General features: G+C 38.3%; 1 long non-coding RNA gene across 1 annotated transcript; it reads right to left on the bottom strand.

Annotated features, from left to right (window-relative positions):
- Positions 1–344: 344 nt before the first annotated feature.
- Positions 345–26,713, bottom strand: LOC138872527 (uncharacterized). The gene is made up of 2 exons (XR_011400895.1): positions 26,375–26,713; positions 345–616 (listed from the first exon to the last, which is right to left on the bottom strand). It is a non-coding gene; the product is annotated as an uncharacterized lncRNA (long non-coding RNA).
- Between the last annotated feature and the right edge of the window lie 390 nt (positions 26,714–27,103).

The following is a 27,103-nucleotide window of genomic DNA, read 5'->3' as shown; positions in this document are numbered from 1 at the left end:
GGAATTCGATAGGAAGAAAAGGTTATCTATTGCTCTAAGATTCATGGCACGATCTAGAGTAGAAAGAAATGAGACAATCCTGGATGTCTTGGTAGTTAACCGTTTATATGAGTGGCCGGCACACATATTTAAAGGAAACTCCACTAGAAACGGCTTCATAGACTCCCTAGGACACTTGAACTTAGGGCTCTGATACCAAGCTTTGTCACGCCCTGAACCTGGGCCTGGACGTAACACGCCACTCGGTGCCTGACTATATGTGACCGAGCGAACCAACTGGCTAGCTGAATCAACATGTGGTATCATAACATACTAAATGAGGAAGATAAACTAACACATGCTGATATACCGAAAGTCTGGATGATATAAATCAAAGTGCGAAAATACTAATACAATTCTGAAACATATTTGTAACCAACATAGCTTAATATGAAAGCCTGTGACTTTGTCTAACTGTTACTCTAGTCTATGAAGCCTCTATTTGAGTACTGAAAACACTGACTATATGTGAATACTGAAGACTGTAGCAATGATAATGCCCTGAAAGAACTGGGGATCACCAAATAGTTGGTACGAGAATCCTAACGCTCTGAATCATCAACCTGTAAATCATTACCTGCATCGCGAGATGCAGGCCCCGGGTAAAAGGGACGTTAGTACATTTGAATTGTACTGGTATTGAAAATAGCTGAACAAAAGAACTGTCAATACTGAAACTGAAACTGAACTGCTAGCTGATAAACTGATAACTAAACAAGGAAGTAAAGATGTGAATACTCCCTCTTCAGAATGATGAACAACCTGTTTATCTGAACATTAAACTGCGGCCTCAGGCCCAATATATATATATATATATATATATATATATATATATATATATATATATATATATATATATATATATATATATATATATATATATATGTGCACAACTGCGGCCTCGGGCCCAAGTATACGTATACATAACTGCGACCTAAGGTCCAAAATGCATAAAGCATAAATTGTGGCTTCAGGCCCAAATGCAGGTGTTCAACATTCAGGAATTTAAATCAGGAACTGAGAATCATACTGTAATATGTGATACTGAAATAATGAGCCATACCGACTTACATGATACTGGTATAGTGAATAGGATTAAACTGAGATGAGTATTCATAATAAGTTGATTTGTCATAACTGAAACTCATAGAATATCGAATGATTATGAAACTATGTCATCTAGAGAATATAAGTTCTACTTCTATTCATGGAACCAAGGCATAATTACTTTCTGAGGAAACTAGTAATGTTCATGATGAATGGGACGTAGGGAGAATCATAGATATTCCCAAACGTAAAGAGTTAGCCTTACATACCTCAATTTGCCCCTTAGTGATACTACAATGATCCACACTACTAAGAACCTTCAATCTACAACAACAATATCCAATGGAACCCAATATTAGTAATAAATTCCATAACTTATGCTATTTAGGAATATTATCAAACACCTTGTATGCATAGATATTTACACCTCATAACTATAGTGTTGGTTCATCCAACTATCACCATTAACCAACAATTCATTCCACCATCATTCCTAACAAATTTATAACTTCCAACAACATATGTATGACCATCCATTCACACCCAACCAACAAATCCTATCAAATAATCACCTTTAAATCCCTACCATGGTCATGCATTTAAATTGGGAATTTATGACTTCCAATCACCATACCATAAGTTGTAATACTTGATTCATACTCATAATTCCATAATAACACCATATATGTAAGTCTAAGGGTGTAGGATTACCTCTTGTAGACCAAATCTTGAAAGACAACTTTTGGGGTGTTCTTGAGATTTTGAAGAAATCATATGAAACCCAATCAAAATCATGTTGTAACTAGTGATTGAGAAGTGAAATCACCATGATAACACACTTAAAAACTCACCTTAGGTGTGCAATTGGATGCCTTGGTCGAGTTGGGGGTGTAGAGGAAGCCCTAAGCTTGAGAAATGACTCAATTTCTCTTATTTTCGGTCTTTAAGATATTTAAACCTTCCAGACGCGCGAGCTCGCGCGCTTTTTCGCGCGCTGGAGGCAGAATACTCAGCAAAAACGCGCGACTTCGCGCGAGATTTCTTGCTCTTGTTCGCGCTAGTGACACCTGCCCAGTAAAATGGTCATAGCTTTCTGTATACACCTCCAAATGACGAACGGTTTGTTGCGTTGGAAACTAGACTCAAAGGGCTTTAATTTGATAGGTTGTGCATTACACAACTCATTGTATCTAGGTAGATATGCTCGCTCAAAGTGAGGTCTTGTGCATACTCATTTGCAAATTTTCAGCTATAATGAAAATTTTCAACTTGGCTTGGACTTAAGCTTCTCCTTAGACCCCAAATCACCTATAATATGCCTCGTACACTTATTATCATAACCACTCAATTACCATCACGCTAATACTCGTTTAATGCATCCACAACCGATTCAAATTACGGGGTGTTACAGGTTGCCCCTCAATTGATGGTTTTGTTGGTGGAGTTTTCCGATTTTCAAGATCCAAAGGCAATTTTCTAGGCTCATAAGAATAAGAGCCCATCCCATGTAAGGCATTCACGCACTCCACTCTGCTTGCATCATCATTGACATCAAGATTTAATAGCACGACCTCAAGGGGGTCCTCCACGTTGATCATAGCACTGGTGTCATCCACAATCACAGCTGTGACAAGTCTACAAATGAGCACACCTCGGTGCTATTGGGTTGCTTCATAGATTTGCAAACATGAAAGATGACATTTTCATCTCCCACTCGGAAAGTGAGCTCACCCACTTCAACATCAACCAATGCCTTCCCCGTCGCAAGGAAAGGCCTCCCCAGAATGATAGGGACCTCATAGTCCACTTCACAGTCCAAAGTCACAAAGTCGGCCGGCAATATGAATTTGTCCACCCGGACAAGCATGTCATCAATAATGACCAAAGGTCGTTTCATCGATCGATCCGCCATTTGTAACCTCATGGAAGTAGGTCTAGGTTGCCCAATACCCAAAGTTTTGAAAACTGAGTAAGGCATTATATTGATACTAGCTCCCAAGTCACATAAAGCCTTGGCAAAATCCACACTCCCAATGGTGCAAGGAATGGAGAAAGCACCGGGATCCTCACGCTTCGGGGCCATTGAATGCAATATAGCACTAACTTGGTGAGTCATCTTTATAGTTTCACAATCCATAGAATGCTTCTTTGTAACCAAGTCTTTCATGAATTTTACATAGCCCGACATTTGTTCAAGTGCCTCCACCAAAGGCACATTAATAGATAAGCTCTTCATTATATCAATGAACTTTTTAAACTAATTATCATTCTTCTGCTTCGCGAGCCTTTGAGGATAAGGTGGAGGTGGCCTTTGTTACACCCCGCAATATTACATCAATATTGCATCCCCTAGTGTTATATTATGACAATGTTATGCTCTGCAGTAATATATTACGATGATGTAACGTCCTGCAATATTACATTACGGAGATGTTACGCTTCGCAGTAATAAGTTATGAAGTGTTGCACCCTGTAGTATTGTACGTTGAATTTGTCATAAGGTAATTGACATCAGTCCAAAGAAAAAATTATTTGAGGATTATAATGATCATAAGTGATGAGTAAATTCGTGAAGGTAAGAGGGTACGTAAAATCGAAGAAAACAAATTTTGTCAAAGTTTGGCATTTTGGGATAAAATACGGGTCGAGCGTTAATACTCGATATTTATGGACTAGTACCATACAAGGTACTACATGGCCATGATAGTAAGGTGTACAAGGTATGTTAAAAGAGAATAGTATTTAATTAAGTTGAGATAATTTTAAAATTATACGGGTAATTGATTAATTATCGGGTAACAGAACATTATCCAGTTAACTAATAAGCGGACAAAACATAATTAATTATCACAAACAAAACGTGGCATCTATATGAGAATTAGTTAAGATGACTCTTAGAGTCATTATATTATGTGGCAAGAAATGAGAATGTGTGGTGTAGCTGAGTCTTAAAACATGAGTCATTCTATTCATTAAAGAATATGCTCAACTATTTTCCACCACTTTCTTAATACAACAAAATCTCATGTATGCCTACTAATATTTTGGAGGATATATAATAAGAGTACCTTATTGTAAAGGCACTAGTAAGAATGGTAGATTTCTTTATGTTTCCAAGTGAACTAACCATTATTACGAGAGTTGATAGTTGTTCTGGAATGGCTTCGTAAAATTTTCCAAGTCTCAGTTCTTGTCATGATTGGTTTTGTTTAACAAGATTTGAGGAGAATAAGTTAATCAAGTAACGAGTTTTCATCAAAAGAATTCGTACGAAGTTATACTATGTAATAACAACGGGATTTGCAATTCAAAGAGAGTCCGATACAATCTTTCTCAAGAGAATCGACTCAAGTATGTTAAGGTTATCCTTTCTTTCTTTTGGCATGATCCATACGATACGAACGAAACGTGCAAATGCATAAATTTCATATATGACCCTATTCATAGAAGTATTAGAAGTGCATATGTTCTTGAATTTCCATATGTCTTATTATTCCATCGTCTGTTCATGGGTCTCAGAAAATACGTAAAATGATTTTATGATATTAATCAGAGGTATAATGGTCTTATGACGTATCGAGAGATTTTGTTATCGTATTTCATATGCATTTCATGCATTTATACATGTACATTGACCCATGACTCAGACGGCGTTATATACGCGTATATATGTATATATGTATATGGGATATAGGAAAAGGTTACGGCGTTATATACGCACCACCACTTGATCAGCTGGTATATGATGATGATGTTGCCCACAGTGGCTGAAATATGATTCAAACGGCATTATATATGCGTATATATGTATGTATATATATATATCTATATATGCGTATATATGTATGTATTCAAATGGTGTTATATACGCATATATATGTATGTATTCAAACGGCGTTATATATGCGTATATATGTATGTATATATATATATATATATATATATACATGGGATATGGGAAAGGTTATGGCGTTATATATGCACCACCACCTGATCAGCTGGTATATGATGATGATTTTGCCTACAGTGGCCGGTATGATATAATGGAATGCCCTCAGAGGCTGATGATGTTATGAAACATGTACCTATGCACGACATGACATTCATACGCACATGCATGACGCTAAAAGTAATTTATGATTTACAAAGTTATTCAGACTTGCAGGTTGAGTCATGTACTCTATATTTCTTCCATGTCTCTGATGTACTTACTTATGTGCCTTACATACTCGGTACATTATTCGTACTGACGTCTCTTTTGCCTAGGGATGTTGCGTTTCATACCCGTAGGTCCCGATAGACAGGTCGAGAGCCCTCCAAGTAGGCTATCAACTCAGCGGAAGATGTTGGTGCGCTCCATTTGCTTCGGAGTTGCTTGTTTGGTTAGTATGATTTAGACGTGTATTGTTTGGTATGGCCGGATCTATCCCGACCTCTATGACATTTATGTATTCTTAGAGGCTTGTAGACATATGTCGTATACGTGAAAGATTGTACAGCCTTGTCGGCCTATGTTTGAGTTTATAAATGATTATATTGGCCTACTAGGCTCGTATATCACATGTATATAATGATGTAATAAGAAAGATACGCTACGTTGGTACTCGGTTGAGTAAGGTACCGGGTGCCCGTTGCGGCCCATCGGTTTTGGTCATGACAAAAGTGGTATCAGAGCAGTTTTGTCCTAGGGAGTCTACAAGCCGTGTCTAGTAGAGTCTTGTTTATGGGTGTGTCGTGCACCACACTTATAAACAGGAGGCTACATAACATTTAAGACTGTCACTCTTCTTTTTACTCTAGACCGTGTGGTAGAGCTCACTTATAAGAATTCAAGTGCCGAGCTTCTATTTTTATTCGTAATAAGACGATGCCTACGTTCAGAAAGATGATCGGTAAGAGATATAGTTGTGAAAGTATTGAACTAGAGAAACTCGACTTTGTATCATGCTTATGATAAGAAATTTGAGATCTTTAGCAGATCATGTGCGTACTGAAAGGTGTAAGCCTCTTGATAAGAAACCTTGAGGAAAGAATGCATATCCACCTTTATGGTGAAAAAAAATGAGAGATTAAGAAGATAAATACAAGTTTCAACAAGCAAAAGAAGCAAGATAAAGAATGGTACGAGGCGCCCAGTTAACAAAGGTTAACAGTGTTTATAATTCAGGTAGAGGCACATATGCTTTTTGAGTTATATTCAATAGCAACAGAGGTATATACAATTGGTCGCACCCATTCCAGATATGCCCTATGGGGGTTAATAGAAGCAGTATAAGAAGATATGATGGATGAATTGTTTGTGACAGTTGATATTTTCAAAGGATATGGCAAATGTGCTAATAGATCTCCTTGTGAGACACTCAGATGGTACACTTTAAAATAGTGCAGCCAGATATGAGTACTACAAAGACATGCACTCTAAGCCTTGAAGGGATAAATATTACCTTAAGTGTGGCTTTCATCCCTAGTAAAGTGAGGATGTTGAGCAACCCAAAGAGCCATTAGATGGAGCAAAAGGAAGCTAAAAGCAAAAGAATGTCGTATTGAAGTTTTCACAAGAGAAGGGATATGCAGAAACATTAGCAGAATATTGAGAAGAGAGATAAGGAAACATTATGAATAAGGTGTGACATATGGATGAAAACGGTAGAGTGTTATAAAACCTATAGTCAAATGAAGGAAGAGACGAAAGGTGATGGGCCTTAAGACAACAAAAGAGTATAGGCCATAAGGTTATATCCTCATTTCGAGAGATAAGTTCGTGACTCCAACGCGACTACCAGAGGGGAGAGTTAATCCCCAGAGTAATAGAAATCAGTATGGGCTGGTAAACTAGATAAACTAAATATGAATTAGGGACTAAATGATTGGAAAGTACTCGGCATCATGGTAATTTTAGATTTTATTCTGGCGGTAATAGAATGGACCACAGAAGGAGATTCATGATGAATTCAGAAAATGGTCATTCAGGAAGACGCTTCCCTAAAGCAAGCAATGTTAGCAAAGTTAAGTTTAAGGGACTATATGTACCAGTTACATTAAGTGACACCCTCACGAGTAATGGGATTTGTCATCTTTGGTACAGGAGGATTGTCGCAACGCGAGTAAGGATCATTGATGTTGTGAAATGACGCCAAAGATAAAGAGATAAAACATCTATAGGTAGATACTTGTGGCTTAAGCTTTTAGTACACCCCTAAAGGGGGGAATATGGAGTGATGTGGCGTTAAGTCGAAATTAAATAGTTCTAGTGACTATGGAATGGTAAAGGAAGAATGCGATAAATGAAAGAGGAATGAGATAGCACTTATCCAAATCTTACAGATACGCTATGATTCAAGAATATTGTGCAAGTACGACATCAAGGAGAGGAAGTAAAGGTTCCTGCCCGAGCTGTTATTAATAAATAAGAAGCCAATGCGAGACGTAACTCAAGATAAAGGAGATAACACAAGAAAGATTACGAGGAATATTGATATGAGAATGGGCCAAAGAGTAGTTAGTGAGTGGTCAGGAAGATCTCAGTTATGGCTAAACAGGAGGTTACAGACGAGTCATCAGATCGTGTGAGATAAACATAGTAGAAACCAACATTGAGAGTTCAGCCTCGAAAAATATCATTATAATACTTGAGATATATTCAAACAAGAGTTGGGCTAGTTAAAGATACCATATGAGTGTTACAGGAAAGTGCCATTGGGAAGGCAGTCAAAATAACAGTTCAAATGTAACCGTACAAGCACAAGGGCATGAAGGTAAGCAATTACGGATAATTATAGGCAAGTAAGGACATAAAAAAAGGGGTCCGTAATAAGCTCACAGCTTTGCGAGAGTCAAGGGTTCCCCCTAAGTACTACAACAAAAGACTAGCTGAGAAGAAATGGTCGTATAACAACAATCTCGCAACAACATTATAAGCATTCCAAAGGAAAGTGATACCTACCGTGGCTAATGAACGGGAAGTAAGAATTAAAATAATATTAGGGATCATATGAGTTGTATGGAATTTCAATATATATGGGCACTAAGATAAAGCTAATATGGAAAAAAAAGTGAATTACTCGATCAATGATCTAGAGTTGGTTGTGTTAAGAACTCACTTAAGGGTTTGAAGTTTTATATATGTAGCAAATACAACCGTACAAGGTTCTGGTATACGTTAAAAAAAATTGAGCCCAGGTCATAAACGAAAGATTAAATTGTTAAAGGATTGTATCATGCATATTCATCAGCGCCCATGAAAGGCTAAACAGAATAAGTAATACTATGAACTACAGATCGGAAGATAGCTTAAGCCGACGTAAAGGCCGATCAACAGAAGGAGGAAACTAAAGAGTTACATCACCCAAGTAAATCAGGAGTTTGATTATTGCACCCAGAAAAATAGAAACATCGTGATCGAGAACATTGCAGGATCTCCCTTAAAATCAGAGGTACGAAAGAAATAGAAGATGTGATGTGAAACTTTAAGTAAGGTAAAGGTGACCAATGTACGAGATACTCAAAAGCAGAAGGATGAGGATATTCCATACTTGGTATAGAAGGCTAGAAGCGCGAGGATTCAATATCCAAGAATGATAGCGGCATCGTTAGTGGCATATCTTCTAGTCAATGATTTCTAAGAACTGAGAGATCTAGTTAAGAGAGTAAAGAAGAGTTAGAGATGATGTCATGTCTCGCTTGATGTTCTAAAATAACACAAGGAAATTCAAGCAAGTTGAAGGAAGATTACGAGTAGTATAAATAGATATGTATAGGTCGCAAGCTAAAGTATGGTAAAGCGACAAGGTTTTAGGAAGACAGGAATGCGGATAAGAAAGGGCAATGAGAAGGTGACGAGAATGGATTAGTCCTCAGGATTAGGCCATGAAAACAAGGGAGCTAATGGCTTCTCTATGTTATAGTAAGCTCAGTATAGCCTGAATGAACTCAAAGAAGTCTAAGACTAATATCATTTGAAAGAGATGAGGGTGTAATTATGGTAGATAAAGAATGACATTTGGGCCTTCGTTTGAATGATTATTTTTAAAAAAAAAGAAGAGAAAATAGAAGAAGATAAGGAGAAAAAGATTTCGCTGGCGGCACAAAATTAAGATACCCCCATAAGGTGAATCACATTGAGACACTATGAAATACGATTATGGGAATCACTTTGAATATTCCTAGAGGTAACGTAAGCCCTAGGGGCAAAGTATTACGTAAGAAGTTTCAAGTTATCAGTGGTATATTGTAAATCAATATTGAGGTGAATCAACAATGGATGGACAAAAGTCACAAAGTATGAGATGAGATTAGGCCGTCATTCTAAAGATGAGTTATAATGAGGAAAAATTAAAGGACTTAAATTTATACATATGGAACAAGCAACGAGAGTAAGCTGGGATTTGGTAGCAGACCTCAGCAGCAATAAATTAAAGTAAGAGTTATGGTAGTAAATTCATATGGATGGCTAAACGGACCTATGCGATGAGATACAACAATATTCGTAAATCCAAGAAAGTATCGAGCAAAGGACTTCACTATACCTATAGAGGCCCAGAGAGGCATCCTATTAAGCTTTGTATATACAAAGTAAGGCCTACAGATTGACTAAAAGGTAAAAGGAAAAAAGGAAAAAGGAAAGATGAATCGCATAAGTGCACCTACAAAGTCAGGGTCACACAGGTCGCCTGACAAGAGGGAACAAAAGTCGCAAGATTATGAAGATTTCGACCACATGTCATGATATGAGCAAAAAGACTAAAGGGGGGAATATCCTAGACTTTGAATTTATTCACAGAGAACCTGCTTGAATGGAAAGAAGAGTATTAGTGTATTCACAAGAGCTATAAGTTACGAAAATGATAAGAGCATTAGTCAACATTCGAGGACGAATGTTCAAAAGGGGGGAATGATGTTACACCCCCCAATATTATTTCAATATTACATCCCCCAGTGTTATATTACGACAATGTTATGCTCTGCAGTAATATATTACGATGATGTTACGTCCTGCAGTATTACATTATGGAGATGTTACGCTTCGCAATAATAAGTTACGACAGTGTTGCACCCTGTAGTATTGTACGTTGAATTTGTAATAAGGTAATTGACATCAATCCAAAGAAAAGATTATTTGGGGATTATAAGGATCATAAGTGATGAGTAAATTCGTGAAGGTAAGAGGGTACGTAAAATCGAAGAAAACGAATTTTATCAAAGTTTGGCATTTTCGGATAAAATACGGGCCGAGCGTTAATATTCGATATTTATGGACTAGTACCATATAAGATACTACATGGCCATGATAGTAAGGTATACAAGGTATGTTAAAAGAGAGTAGTATTTAATTAAGTTGAGATAATTTTAAAATTATACGGGTAATTGATAAATTACCGGATAACAGAACATTATCCACTTAACTAATAAGAGGACAAAACTTAATTAATTATCACAACCAAAACGTGGCATCTATATGAGAATTAATTAAGATGACTCTTATAGTCATTATATTATGTGGCAAGAAATGAGAATGTGTGGTGTAGCTGAGTCTTAAAACATGAGTCATTCCATTCATTAAATAATATGCTCAACTATTTTCCACCATTTTCTTAATACAACAAAATCTCATGTATGCCTACCAATATTTTGGGGGATATATAATAACAGTACCTTATTGTAAAGGCACTAACAAGAATGGTAGATTTCTTTATGTTTCCAAGTGAACTAGCCATTATTACGAGAGTTGATAGTTGTTCTGGAATGGCTTCGTAAAATTTCCCAAGTCTCAGTTCTTATCATGATTGGTTTTGTTTAACAAGATTTGAGGAGAATAAGTTAACCAAGTAATGAGTTTTCAGCAAAAAAAATTGTATGAAGTTATACTACGTAATAACAACGGGATTTGCAATTCAAAGAGAGCCTGGTACAATCTTTCTCAAGAGAATCGACTTAGATATGTTAAGGCTATCCCTTCTTTCTTTTGGCATGATCTAATACGAACGAAACATGCAAATGCACAAATTCCATATATGACCATATTCATAGAAGTATTAGAAGTGCCTATGTTCTAGAATTTCCATGTCTTATTATTCCATTGTCTGTTCATAGGTCTCAGAAAATACGTAAAATGATTTTATGATAATAATCAGAGGTATAATGGTCTTATGACGTACCGAGAGATTTTGTTATCGTACTTCATATGCATTTCATGCATTTATACATGTACATTGACCCATGACTCAGACGGCGTTATACACGCGTATATATGTATATATGTATATATATATATATATATATATATATATATATGGGATATGGGAAAAGGTTACGGCGTTATATACGCACCGCCACTTGATCAAGCTGGTATATGATGATGATTTTGCCTACAGTGGCCGGTATGATATAATGGAATGCCCTCAGAGGCTGATGATGTTATGAAACATGTACCAATGCACGAAATGACATTCATACGCACATGCATGATGCTAAAAGTAATTTATGATTTACAAAGTTATTCAGACCTGCAGGTTGAATCATGTACTCTATATTTCTTCCATGTCTCTAATGTACTTACTTATGTGCCTTACATACTCGGTACATTATTCGTACTGACGTCCCTTTTGCCTGGGGACGCTGTTTCATGCCCGCAGGTCCCGATAGACTGGTCGAGAGCCCTCGAAGTAGGCTATCAGCTCAGCGGAAGATGTTGGTGCGCTCAATTTGCTTTGGAGTTGCTTGTTTGGTTAGTATAATTTAGACGTGTATTGTTTGGTATGGCGGGACTCTATCCCGACCTCTATGACATTTATGTATTCTTAGAAGCTTGTGGACATATGTCGTATACGTGAAAGATTGTACGACATTGTCGGCCTATGTTTGAGTTTATAAATGATTATATTGGCCTACTAGGCCCGTATGTCACGTGTATATAATGATGTAATAAGAAAGATATGCTACGTTCGTACTCGGTTGAGTAAGATACCGGGTGACCGTTGCGGACCATCGGTTTGGGTCGTGACAGCCTTGGCAAAGGAGCCTTGGCTTTTGGCACATCCGACTCCGGCATGTCAATTATGTGTTCCCTAGACGGGTTCACATCATTTTGAGTTTCCACCTCGACTTTTTGAATATCAATCCTCGCTTCATTGTTCACATTTTCATCAACCACATCTTCAACTACCAAAGGGACTTCGTCATCTTGCAACTCAACATCCTCATCCACGACTTGCTTTTGCTTAGAGACATTCACATCACTGCCTCTCCCACTTCTTGTTGTAACCGCCATAACATGATTGTTCCCACCCTTTGGGTTCACTACCGTATCACTTGGTAGAGCACCCTTCGGGCGAGTAGTCAATGACTAAGAGATTTGGCCTAATTGCACCTTCAAGTTTCGGATAGAGGTGTTGTGAGAAGCTAACTGTGCATCATAATCCGCATTCTTCTTCATCATCTGCTCGAACATCATTTCAATTCTACCCATATCATTACCCGAAGAACTAGGAACTTGAGATGGAAATGGTGGTGGATTGTTCGGTTGTTGGTACATTGGGGGCCTTTGAAAGCGTTGCCCCGGTTTCCTTGGTTTCCATTGTTCCATCCTCCTTGATTATTATTGTCACCCCAATTATTGTTATTACCATTCCAATTCCCTTGGTTGCCTTGATTGCTGTTCTGATTGCCCCAGTTGTTATTTTGGTTGTTGTTCCCCCAATTACCACTATTTTGTTGTTAATTGCCCCAATTGCCTTGAGGTCGCCACTGTTGTTGGTTGGAAGAGTTTCCCTGTTGGCCTTGATAGTTGTTTACATATTGAACCTCTCCACTTTGGTCATCATAACCATCATTTTGAAACTCATCACATCCATCACCAAATTGCTCATAATTCCCTTGGTTTTGTTGCCTTCTTTGTCTTCTCTTGTTGAAGAGCATATTAACACCCTCCATGGCATTCACTTGGCGAGAATTTTGGACTTGTTGCAACTGTGCCTTAGCCAATTGATTCATAGTAGTTGTCAACTCCGTTATAGCTTGCCCATGGTCATGTAATTTCTTGTGCAAATGAATAACCGTAAGGTCACCTTAAGGCACATTGGCTCTACTTTTCCATGCAGAAGAAGTGTCAGCCATCTCATCAAGTACATCACATGCCTCACCATACGACAGCTTCATAAAGTTGCTCCCGGCAAGTTGGTTCACTATGCATTGATTTGTTGTATTGATGCCCCGGTAAAAAGTTTGTTGGATCATAGCGTCAGTCATATCATTGTTGGGGCATTCCTTCACCATCGTTCTATACCGCTCTCAAATCTCATGCAAAGGTTCCGTGGGCTCTTGCTTGAAAGCCAATATCTCATCTCGAAGTGCCACCATATGCCCGGGTAAAAAGAATTTAGCAATGAACTTATCCGCTAACTCATCCCAAGTTGTGATGGAATGGTTGGGAAGTCTCTCGAGCTAATCTAATGCCTTCCCCCGAAGTGAGAATGGGAAAAGTCTCAACCTAAGAGCATCCTCGGACACATTCGTATGTTTGCTCCTCAGCATGTATCCACGAACCCCTTGAGATGTTTGTAGGCATTTCGATCCGCAGCGCCCGTGAAGTACCCACATTGCTCAAGTAAGGTCAACATCACATTGGTTATCTAAAAGTTGCCCGCCCGGATTCTGGATGGGACAATAGCACTTGCATAACCCTGGTTCGGAAGTAATCTGGGAACCACTCTTGGAGGTGGCGGAGGAGGGTCTGGACTATTGTCATTCGGATTAGCATTGGCATTGCGGCCTCTACGTTGTCCTTGAGGTACAAGAGGCACCTCATCTTATTCAACATCATCTACCTCATCCCCCGCAATCACATTTCCAAGAGGGTCATTTGCATTGTTCAATGCCATTTTAGTACCTGAGTAGTGACACAAACAAGTAAGTAACAAAGAAGGAAAGAAGAACAATACATAAAACTAACTAAATAGATATCCAAAACCGTTAGCTCCCCGGCAACGGCACCAAAAAGTGATCGCAGCCTACTCCGCACCACTAACAAGTAGCGAGAGAGGGTCGCAATAACTTTTACCCGATTTTGGGTCGGGATCAATTTCCACAGAGAGCTAGAAATGGAATGGTGTATCTATTTAGCTTAGGATTGCGCAGAGTTTTAAATTGCACTTCTCATAATTTTTGGGGTTTTCTTTTAATTATACTTTTAACAAACTACAAATTGTAAATTAAGCTAAGAGTTAAATGTTACGGGTTGTTCAAATAGTTAAAGGCACTAGGGTAGTGACATCCGTCTAGGTGGTCAATTGACGGGTACTTGAAACTGAGGCACAATTGACATGATTGGGGAGTATGATATAACCGTTCCACTACTTTACCCACTCTACACCTCTAGGTGGTTCAAGTGATTTTGCCTAATTGACTTTCTCAAAACCAATTGGGTATGCAAATTTGCACAAGCAACTTAGGGTTCAAGTCGGATATTATTCTCTCGGGGTTTAACCCTTTTATTGGGGCTATCAATCTCTTGAGTACACCCCAATATCTTGTTGGATCAATTTTGGAGACTTAGGCTCTCTTTCTCAAGAAGAGCCCTAGTCAACTAAATACAAACTAGTATTTGCAACCACTAATTTAGCAATTAACCATGAAATTGATCTAAATATCAAACACCCATAGTCAATTTAGCCATAAAATGCAAGACTCATCAATTACTCATACTAGGGTTGAGCCACAACCCTAGCTATAGGGTCTAGCTACCCATATTCAAAGAAGAAAAACAAGAAATAGATGAAGATAAACACATATTAATTAATTGCTAAGTTAAATACAAAGATTCAATGATGAAAAGTAAGTAAAATTGCTCAAAATGGCTACAAGAGTCGTTCCCACGAGCGCAGCTGCTTCTAAAATCTATCTGATGACCTAAAAATGGAAAAAGGTTCTAATTATACTAAGTTGAAAAATCTGGACAAAAATGCCCCTGCGGGGTTAGTGCGTACCACACAGAATGGACTGCAGCCACACTAGGACTCTTGGCTTCAAAATCCAGCTCCCTGAACTCAGGCTCCGCGGACCGCATAGAATGGACTACGGCTGCGGTGACTTCTAGTGCGGTCCGCACAAAGTGGATTGCTGACCGCATTGGCTTGAAAGCTCCAACTTCAACTTCTCTGAATCTTGGCTCTGCGGATCACACAGAATGGTAGTGCGGCCGCATTGTCTTTTAGCCTGAAAAACCTGCTCTCTAAACCTCCTAGTGCAGACCGCACAAAATGGTGTGCGGCCGCACTGGACCTATTTTGCCCAAGCTTGTCTTTTCTTTGGCACTTGTGCAGGTTTCACTCCTTTTGAGCTGATCTTTGACATCTTGTCAGTTTTTTGACCAAACCTACAATCAAGCACAATTTATGAGCCTTTTGGGACTATTTTGTATGAATATTTAACCAAAGCATAAGCAAGAAGGAGTATAACATGCGTTAAAATCCCTAGTTATCACTCACAGCAGGAGTTCCACTTGCCCGGGCCACACTAAACATTAAAGCAAAAGGGTGGAAAATGTTCGTGTGTAGTCGCATTGACCCATGCCTCAATGAAAACATGCTCATACTTCCCTATGCAGTTTTGGTGGCTTCGATTATGGCTGAGTATCTGATAAATGTTGGTGTCATCATGTCCACCAACATCACTTTAGTTGTCCAGAAGGGTGAGAGATCCTATCCGTACCTGAACTTTCTCACAGAATACTTCAAGGATCAAGGGGTGGTGCGGAAGCATTATGACACCAAGGTAAAGGCCAAGAAGCCTTTCTCATGGTACCACCTCTAGGGAGTTGACAACTCGAAGTTCAAGGGTAAAGCTACTACCTCTACTGGCTAGTCTGAGGAGCTAGTGGTAGTAGTTACTGATTCAGCTGTCGAGCCTTCCACAGCAGTCGGTACTTCCACCGGGACAGTAACCATGCCACATTTAACCTCCGGACCACCTGCTTCTGCTAGATTATCAGTGCCACTACCAGTGTCAGCTTCCTTTACTTATCCTCAGACTGCTCTGCGAGTCTCCCAGACATTAGCGAGTCTCAACAACTGGATGCAGGCAACTACTACAAAGCTGACTAATATATACAGTGTTGTTGCAGCATAGTCTTCATCCCCAGCAGAGCCATAGGTACCTTCGTCAATAGAGGAAACATTGAAGAAGATTATGGCCGACCAGAAGATTATCATGGCTAAAGTGGTGGCACAAGGGAAAGCCATTGAAGATTTAGGCGAACAAGTAAAGAAGATGTAGAAGTCTCAGGCGTCAAAGAAGTCGGTACACAAGCTGAGAAAGGAGATTGAGAAGATTACATTTGCCAGTGATTTACCATTGGACCTGCTCATGGAGTCAGCAGCCCCAGCAGCACAGGCACGACCAGCAGCACCTGAGGCAGCAGCCGGCCAGTCTGAGGAGCCGGGTGCGACTGCCCACACCGCTGACGAGATGATCCAGATGCTCAGCAACCCTATTGTTCCTCATCTTGGTGATGATGAGATACAGCTTGAGGCCGAGGTTGTTGATGATCTTATGCAGACTGAGACCACATAGGGAGTTCTATTAAATCTCTACCCTTTCCCTGTTCTTATTTTTGTTAAGCATTGGGGACACTGCTTATTTTCATTTGGGGGTGGTCTATTTTGATTATTTGACATTTGGGTTGTAATAACTCTGATACTATTTTTTCTTTCATCTTTATTTTCCTTTGACATGTATATATTCTCTCTATTTGATGTAAATATTCATTTCCCTTATGTATATATTCTTTTCCCTTATGTATATATTCATTTGACTTCGGTTTGTATATACATTTATCTCGCTTTCCGTAGTTTATTTAATAGCTTCTTTAGTTTACTTTTCCTTAGTAGTATAACTTCTTATTTACTTTAGTAGCTTCTTTTTAATTTGCTAGTTTCGTTTTACGTTTTGAGTGAACAATAAGCCTTTGGTTTTCTTAATATCATGGTTCTTTCCAAAGGTTGATTATGTGTGAACTGGGTGGCTCTTCCCAATGATGGATGGCGTGATAACCTTCTTAAGGGATTGAGTCTGTTTCTTTTATGTTTTGGCAAATATAGTAGTAATGAATAAAAGGGGGCTCAATCATGCTTCACTTGGTACCAACACATTTACCTATGATCGTATGGTTAAAAACAAGTTGTTGGCAGAAAATAGATTTAGTTTTGACTCTTTTGACTCTTGTGTTGACTTAAGCAGTCATCGAGTGGTTCAAATCGAGCAATTTGTGATTCTCAATCTGAGCTAGGGTTGTTGTAGGCCCTCGACTTTGTTCTCTTTAGCAATCCAAAAGCGTGAGAGGTGAGATGTTTAGTTACAAGTCCAAGTACTCGTGCTAACGGTCTAGAACTTGCCCTGAATATTTTTCAATGCGAAATTCTAAGTGTAGCTTGGCTTGAGAAATGATTGTAGGTTCTCCTTGATCCAATTTAAAATTTGAAATCTTACATATCCTACAGTGTGATATCCCTAGTCAACCCCTTTGAGCCGAAGCCCTTTTTCTTTCAATAACCACGTTACAAGCCTTCATCCGTTTTGTAATGATCCTCTCTTGGCACCCGATCTTTCCTTAGCATTCTTGAGAAATAATTGGCAAAAATGTACGTTTAGGGGAGAGACGAGCAGTTTGAAAGTGATAAAAGGTACAAAAAAGAGAAAGAAATGAAGAAAAGGGAAGGCAAAGAAAAGAAAGAAAGAACAAAAAGAAAAATGCCAAAAAGAAAGTGAATAAAGTGAAGAGCTGAAGGGAATTCAAAAGAAAATAAAGAGGAAAGGCTGAAGTAAATAGAAAAGGAGAAAAATGAATCTTATGATCAAGAAAGAGTGACATTACGTCTCTCTAGTTCCCCCGAGGAAGAAGAAAATGACTCAAAGAGTCGAGAAAGTATGAGCCGAAAAGAGAAAATGGAGTGCTTAAGGAAAGATAAAACCATTCTATTCCAACAAGTCCTACCTTGATCGAAAAGTCTTCATTACATCCCGCAAAATCCCTACATGATTTCAAGTTGAGTGAGCTTACATTAGTGGTGATTTACAAAAGGGGCAAGCTTATGGTACTCAAAGCCGGACTTGTGACATTCTTTTGAGAGAGATGAGCGAACTTTTCACAATCTTTGCTTCGAGTGTTACATTGTAAAGTGAGATTTGCTAATGGAGAGTAGAGGAGGAGGAGTTTTGGATCCACAATGACCTATATGAAAGAGAGAGCTTCCTTGATGAATAGAGTCAACTCTTGATGCTCCAGTGTCATACTAGAACTATTGTACACAAAAAGTCATATCATAGCGTTGTTGACAATTCATATGTGTTGTAGGTAATTACTGGTCCCAATTGATTTGTAATTGATTCACCTTAGGCTAGCTGAAATATCTTTTTTCTTAGCGGAGGTGGGAATTGCCTTATTTACTTGAGGACAAGCAAAAGCTTAAGTTTGGGGAAGTTGATAGGTAGGGATTTTGATTGCTTATTTGCTCTCTTTTACTTGTGTTTTAGCTCAAAAAAGCTTAAAGGTATTCCCGGAAACTAACGAAATGTACTTACTTGCAGGAATATTGGGAACGAGCCAAAAAAAGTCAAAATTAACTCATAAATGAGACAAAAGTGAACAAGAACCAAAACAGGACAAAAGGGGGCAGCAGTGCGAACCGCACAATTCTAGTGCGGCCGCAGAGGGGAGATTCAGATAGTAGTGTTTGGACCAGCTAAAGGCATGCGGACCGCACCAAAATTGTGTAGCCGCAGGAGGTCAAGTTCGGCCGCAGTCATTATTATGCGGTCCGCAAGATTGAAGAATCAGAGAGCTGTTTCAAGTCCAAAAGCAGAAAATGCGGACCGCAACACTTTTGTGCGACCGCATAATCAGAAGTGCGGCCGCACCCACTTTTATGCAGACAGCAGAAGCCCTGAAGTTCCAAGCCCAAATTCCCAAGAGTGCAGACCGAACGATAATAGTGCGGCCGAAGAAGACCATTGTGCTGACCGCACCATTATTATGTGGCTGCACAAATTTCACAGGGGCATTTTTTTCAGATATTTTTAGCTTAGTATAAAAAGAATTTTTTGTCATTTTTAGGTTAAGTTCAATTTTTAGAAGTGCACCTGAGCCGTTTTCTTTACTCTTTAGAGTAATTTTGTACTAGTTTAACTTCTAAACATTAGATTTTCCTTGTCTAGTCAATTATTAATCATTCTATCTTAATTTCTTCTGGTATTTCTTTGTTTTCCATGAGTATCTAAATTTTTAGTTATGGTTGTGGCTCAACCCTAGTGTGGGTACTTAATGGGTATTTAATTTAGGGCTTGTTTGTGATTGGATATTATCCTTGTTCATGCTTGAATTATAGAATCAATGGTTAAAACATTGATTCATGCCTATTTGACTTAGTCTCTACTTGAGAAAGAGAGACTAAGTCTAGGAAAACTTCGCTAACAAGGAAGCGGAGTGAAGTCAAGAAATTGATAGCCCCAATTAAAGGGTCAAATCTAGAGATAGTAAGACTCGACTTGAACATACATCACTTGATTTGTGAAATACCCATTTGGACTTGAGAAAGCCAAATCGGGCAAAATCACTCAAACTACCGAGAGGTATAGAGTGGGTAATTGCGTGTGATTGCTATATTACGATTTCGACTAATCAAACTTGCCCTAGAGTTTACAACCTATTAGGTAACCACCTAGGTGGAAGTGACGATCTTAGATCCTTTATCATTAGAAAAATAACCAATAAAAAACATTGTCTTCTAGTTTATTATTTGCAATCAATAGCCTTAAGTAGAAATAGAAACAGCCAACAAGAATGTGGAAGTGCAAATTGTGGCACATTATACACTTACACTAAGTGTATACCTAATCCCATTTCTAACTCCCTGAGGAATCAATACCCGACTCGCATTGGGTTTTATTATTACTTCGACCGCCTCACTACCTATAATTGTGGTGTGAGTTTATGCTAGATCACACCCTTTCCGGGTTTTCACCGGCGGACCTCTCTCATTTCTCTTTTTACCATCGCCTTATAATGCTCTTTGCGAGTTTTCACTAACAAGACTCTCTTATTTTATTTTCTCTACTTACCATCGTCTTGTGGTGCCCGAGGAGGTTTTCACCAATAAGACTCACTTATTTTATTTCTCTCATTTTGGTTGCATCAGATCCAAGTAATTGTATCTTCCAATTTTGAACATTCTTGTCGATTGATCGGAAGGACTTAGAAAGGATTTGGGTAAAACGAATTCGGATTGAATTACAACTTTGGGACCTTTCAGAAAAAAACCATCGCCGAACCATTATAACATCTGCCCTAGTTTCAACATTTGGGGGAATGTGGATTTTTGTTTTGGTGTGACTGAATCCCAGAGAGAGGCTACCTACGTATCCTTTCGGAATCAAGCCGAATGTAGTTCAATGGACTTTGTTTTTTGTTTTTTTTTTTGTTTTCCTTCATTTTTATTTTTTTCTTCTTCTTTTTATTTTATTTTATTTTTATTTTTATTTTTCTTCTTTTCTTTTTGTCTTCTTTTTTTTTAACACTTCATGTTCCAAAGAAGGAAATCAAAGAAAGATAACCAGCTTAAAGGGTTGACAAAAGGGTTAATGGTGTTTGGGTAGCGAGAATAAAAGCCTTTTTCATCCCAACCAGAGAACATTAATGTTATATAGAGGATCAAGCATAGTACCTTTTGACTATACATGCATTGACAGTTATTTTAGAGACATTTCCTTCGATGTTTCCCAGGTACAATGCTATCTTTTAGCAGTACTCTCGTTACAATGTATGGACCTTTCCAATCCGGAGCTAATTTTCCTTTAGCTGTTCCGATTCTTTGTTTTATTTTCTTAAACCTATCTTCATTACATTCTGATTTTTGATTCATTATTTTGAAGTCTGACCGTGTTTTAGGATCTAGGCATGAAGTCCGCAAGCATGTCATGTTATTGAAATCTGCATTTAACATAACTGAACAAAGAACAAGCGAAGTGACAAAGTAAAAAAAAAAAGATATGGACGATGAAATATTTATTTCATTTATTTGAATTATAAAGATACAAGAGTTTACATCGGAAAGTAAGACAATAAAAGTAAAATATCCGGATTACACCCTGAAATAATCTGGACGTAGAAAGGATAGCAAGACCGGCCACCGAGACTCCCGCCTAACAGGGAACTTTCAGGTTTGATGACTGTTTTTTTGCTTTTCTTCTATCTCGTCAATGACGGCAATGGCCTTTAGTTCCGGATCAAATTCCTCATCTTCACAGATCATTCCAACTACTGGTCCACTGGTATGAGTAGTTAGAGGATTGTTCGTCATTTTAGGGGCATCTTCATCCCGAAGCACTATTACCTTGACCTCTATGAGGTCTTCCACTACTCTTTTAAGAGTCCAACAGCCTTCTGTATCATGTCTCACTGCTCCAGAGTGGTATGCACATATAGTATTAGCCCGGTGTGAGGGGGACTCGGGGTTTGGCCGATTTGGAGCCATGGGCTGCAGCAGACCTAGCCTGACTAGCTTTTGAAACAAGCTCGAGTATGATTCACCAATAGGGGTGAATTGATTCTTTCTGAGAGACTCTCTTGGGCAAGGATTTTATTGGGGATCATTTGGTTGGGATTATATGAAGCTTGGTAGGAACGAGCATTTCTGGGAGGTGGAGCTCGATTTTGTATATAATGTTATGGTCGCATGTAAGGTTGCGCATTCTTCACCGCATAGGGAGGCGGTGCCACGACATAAGCAGCATTTTGATGGTGATAATAGTGTTGCGAGACCTTAGAAAACAAATATGATTGGTTGAATGACATACGGGCCCCCTCGAGTTCGAAACCATCATGGCTCTCTCTTCTCTCTTGTATCTGTTCATCAAGCCCCCCGAACCATTCTGAACATCCTGTGATGTGGCCTTAAAGGCATCATGACTCATGATTCAGCCCATTTTAAAACCATATTCTACCATCTCCCCAATTTTGATAACCTCGGCGAACGACATACCCATAGCGAACATCATGTTCTGGAAGTAGTCCGTCTCTTGGGCCTATAGGAAGACCGTAACCATTTATGCTCCGTCCATTTGAGGCTTTACCCTGGAGGCTTGCTCGCGCCATTTGACAGCATATTCACAGAAACTTTTCGTGGTTTTTTTTCTCCAAATTGGACAAAGAGTTTCTGCCGGGAGCGATGTCCATATTATACTGGAACTGGCGGACAAAATCTCTGGCCAAATTGTACCATACATGCCAATGGGTCATTTCTTGATCCATGTATCATTCGGAAGCACTTTCGGTGAGACTTTCTCCAAAATATGCCATTAACAGCTCCTTTTTTCCACAAGCGCCCCTCGGCTGGTTACAGTATTGTTTTAGATGAGCGATCGGGTCTCCGTGCCCATCATACCTTTCAAATTTTGGCATCTTGAAGCCAGCTGACAAGTAGACATGGGGAAACATGCACAAGTCAGCGTAAGAGACTCCTTTTTGGCGACTCAAGCCTTGCATGTTCTTTAAACTCTGCTCCAAGCTTTTTATCTTTCGAGCCATTTCCTCTTACTCGGGATTCTTGACAACTTTTTCTTGCTCAACTAAGAAGTCACATTGCGTAGGTTGAGTGAATGAGTATGGGGTCACATATATTATTTTTGGTTGAAGTTGTGGACCCTGAAAGGTGAACGTTGGAGGCTCAACATACAGTCGTGGCATAGTTGGTCGTGTTGTGGCGCAGGCTGGTGCTACAAAGAACATTGTTGGCGGTGCCCTTGAAATCGGTGCCTGGGGTTGAACCATAGAATGCATGCCAGGACTGTTAAACGTCATTAGAGGGTATCCGCACCGGATAAATGAGTCGGACACAGGGACGTTGGTAGCCTTACATGATCTCAGGATCAAATCAGGAAACCCAGGGATTGCACTCGGCGGTTCCCTCCCATTAGACCATTTGTCCTACATCTCTAGCATGCCAAGATGCAACATTCTATTCTCTTTAGCATTTGCTGATTCCGGTTGTGGAATAACCGATGCCGGGCTATTCTCAGGATCAATAATTGGTAGATGACTTTCGGAGGCCATAGGGACTTTGTCTTTAGATCTTGTGAAGTAGGGATGGAAAGCCAGATTACCAACAAAACCAACCACCTGAATAGAACCGGGCTAAATTGCACGCACAACAACCTTGTTAGTTTTGAGGCATTTAACCATTAGGAAATTGCACGTTGGGATGCAATGCACCTAAACAGTTAAACACTTCTACCATGCGTTTGAACGGTTGCGTGTTTCATCTCGGCTTTCAAATGTCTGCACTCTTTTCTTCCATTTCTGGCTCTTTGTTGATTTTACCATTCTCTTTATTTTTGATCTCATCACTCTTGATTTTTCCCTCTTGTTTTTGTCACTCTTTATTTTCTTTTCTTTTTTCTTTTTTTTTGTTTGTTTTTCACTCAATTTTTCTCCTTTTTTTTCTTTTTCGTTCTTTTTTGTTATTTTTCCTCGGTTTGTTATGGCTATGATCGCTTCCTATGGGAATTGTCTAAATATCATGACGTCCCATGAATCAGATCATTACGTAGTTCAGGGATACCAGAAACAAAGTAAATGAACTAACTCTTTTTTCTAATTTATTCACCATCTTTTGTCTCTTTTTTTTTTTTGAAAATGTACCACAAAAAGCTCTTTAACAAGAAAATATTTTGGATTTTGATTGATTTTTGTTTTGGAATTTCGAAAGAAAGACTTCTAAAGAAGAAAGAAAATATTTTGGATTTTGATTTGAAATTTGTTTTTCTTTTCTTTTTTCTTTATGAATGAAAGACTTCGGAAAAGAAGAAAAATATTTTTTGATTTTTTTGATTTTCTAAGTAAAGAAATCTAAAGAGGTAATTAAGAAAAAGGAAAATACTTTTTTGGATATTTTGAAAATTGGGGTCTCAAAGAAAGACTTTTCTAAAGAAGGAAGTAAAGGAAAATATTTTTGGATTTTTTTTAAAATTATGGGCCGAATTCGATGAGGATTGCCTACGTATCTCACATTCAGTGAGAATTAAATCGCGTAGTTCGGTCAGTTTTGACACAACAGGAAAAATATGACTTTTGAAAATATTGACTTACCTTGAGATGACGTTTCTTTTTCACCTTTTTTTTCAAAATTTTGGCAGAGTTTTAGGATTTTCCAAAACTTGGGGTTTTCAGAACCGGGTAAATTTTCTGTCTCCTACCTCACTCTTGGTTTTTCCTGATTTTCTTTCACCATTCTAGAAGTCGATCAACATGTAAGCCGAAACAAACAAATGCACAAATAGCACGTAGCATGCATCATGATAGTCTCTTATTTTGGGTACATCTGTCCTATCAGGATCCAACTCCTGTGTTGAGTCTCCAAAGTTAAATGCACGTGATGCAAATAAATGTTCTTACTAGGGATCCATCATGAGGCTATGTTATTCCAACTTTAAAATCCTAGAGGGGGGAGTGTTTTAGACCTGGCTTACCCAAGCGGACAGCTCGAGCCGAGGTGGGGGCAACAAACCGGAATTACGAAAGTCTACCCGGCCTAGTTACTGATCTAGCCTTGCTCTATTTGGTATGATCTCTAACAGAAAAGTAGGTCACACGCACGTGTGCACCAATAGTTCAGAAGACTTAGAAGGAAGACTTAAGAAGACATTTTATACAATATTAAAGGGGTAAATGAGCGACAATTAACACGTTAGGCCCACAAACACAGTAATATCAACAATCAAGAAAGCCAAGTATAGATCACATTACAAGCTCGAATTCTGAACCCTGAACCAGAGATTCTGGGTTCGATCTCCAGCAGAGTCGCCAGAGCTGTCACACCTCCTTTTTCTGAAGGGATAGGGAGTTTTGACGATTAAAGTGACATTAATCAAAATGAGATTATTTATTTAATTGGAGTCTCCACTTGAAATATTTATTATGGTGTCCCAAGTCACCGATTTGTTTTAAAATCTCAAACCGAGGAAATTGACTTTGTTTAATGGTCCGCGAACATAGAAGACCAGTTAAGGAATTTTGTTAATCCGAAAGAAGGTGTAAGGCACTCCCGGATTCTATGATTTTAGCATGGTTATTTTAATCATACCTGGCTTAATTAATTATTTAATTATGTATTTTAGAACCTATGTGTATACCTTTCACCGCTTTTTATTATGGCGTTATGGATTTATCTTTGAAATGAATTACATGTGTATAAATCCGTTTTATTTGGAGGCGTTAAAATCATATCATGTGTACGTGTACACAATTAATCACGCCTTATGAATTACTAAGATTGTTCAGCCAAAGTCACGTAAACGCATACCTTGATTTATTTTGGGAATCATAATTATGTCATGCAAACGTGTACATAATCACGATAATAGATTAAAAGCGCTCCTAAAGCATTCTAGCGTATTATGAGTTATTTCCCTAAAACTAATTTGATATTATAGTAGGGCGATAAGTTATGGACATGGAATTGTTGGAGATAGTGAAGCATTTTAACTTTTGGAATTATCAAACTATTAGTATAGGAGATATTGGGTCCGCGAGCCTTTGTTTTTGAATGGGCTAGACAGATAGTAAATCGCTCAGCCTCATTCTTGGTTGAAATCAGTTTAGTCCATACGGAGGAATAACTTTTCAAACCCAATAATATTCAACATGTTATGCATTTGTGGATTCAACCTTAATAAAATAACTAGATAAATTTAAAAACAAATCCTACAACCTTCTTCTCTATTTGGTTAACAAAGATGTAAAGAGTTAACTTAGCAAATTATATAAAACAATCCAATATTCATGAAATCAAATAAAAGAGCTTAAGATTCACTGTTACCCAAACTCTAAAACACAATTCAGTTCACAACGAAGCACTCAAGGAAAAATCCAACTAACGACCCTATATAATAAGCATTTAACAGAAGTCACACAATACATATGGATAGAAATTCATGAACAAACAAATATGAAAAGAAATGATTAAGAAATCTGAGTATGAAAAAGGTAGAATGAACCTTTCCATCGCAATAACTATTTTTGCATACTGCTTATCAAACACCTTTAATCAAATAAAACACATAACTCAGTACCAACATATGAGGATTCTAAGCCATTCTTTCACAAACAAGCTAAGCATATAAAGGCTAGATCAGGAATTTACTGCCCAATTCATAAAACTCGTATAGAAGCACATCAGAAGCCGGAAATGACATGAGCAAATTTTAATTATTTCGACAACAAAAGTATAGTTTTATAGATGCATACCTAAATCTAAAAGCAGAAACTCGATTGAACCCAAATAAAGATAGGATAAGCAATGAATGGGGCTCAGCCACAGTCCTAGCAACAAACAACCCCTTAAGAACTCTATTCGACTTTGAAAACCAACCGGATTCGTCCAGCAAATTGGCAGAGATTGATATTTTTTCAAAACTCATGGCTACTCGAGAGAGAAGAAGAAGAGGAGGAGGAGGGAGGCGGCTAGGACTTTTGTTTTCAGGGGGGTCTCGTTTGTTTTTCGGAGAAAATGGGAATTAGGGGGACGACGAGGGTTTCTAAAAGGGGGGGATCCGTTCTTCGAGAATAGGGGAATAAGGGGTTTGGTCTCTTAAGGGAATTGGAAAGGGGAAAACAATGTAGTATTTGGGTGATACTACGCCGTTTAATGGTCTTAGAGTTTAATAATTTTGGACCGGGTCAGGGATTGGGCCGCTAAAACTGGCCCAAGTTGGCAGACCCCTCTTTCCTTTCTTTATTTTATTTTCAAAATTGACCACTTATCTTAACAACAACTAATTTAAAACTAATTTGCAAAATTAATTAATTTAACTATTTTTTTAACAATTAACTAACAATGCATGTAAAGTGCCTAATATATTTTTGGTTTTTATGTTTACAAATGCAATTAATTATGCAATTAAAATCTAAAAATGTAAAGATTAAAATATTTTTGTTATTTTTTAGTGTTTAAAATGCTACTAAAAATGCACCAAA

Source organism: Nicotiana sylvestris, chromosome 7 (assembly GCF_000393655.2).
Source record: "Nicotiana sylvestris chromosome 7, ASM39365v2, whole genome shotgun sequence".
NCBI classification, from domain to species: domain Eukaryota; kingdom Viridiplantae; phylum Streptophyta; class Magnoliopsida; order Solanales; family Solanaceae; genus Nicotiana; species Nicotiana sylvestris.
The sequence above is the reverse complement of the archived record's forward strand: the minus strand, read 5'-3'. Positions and strand labels throughout refer to the sequence as shown.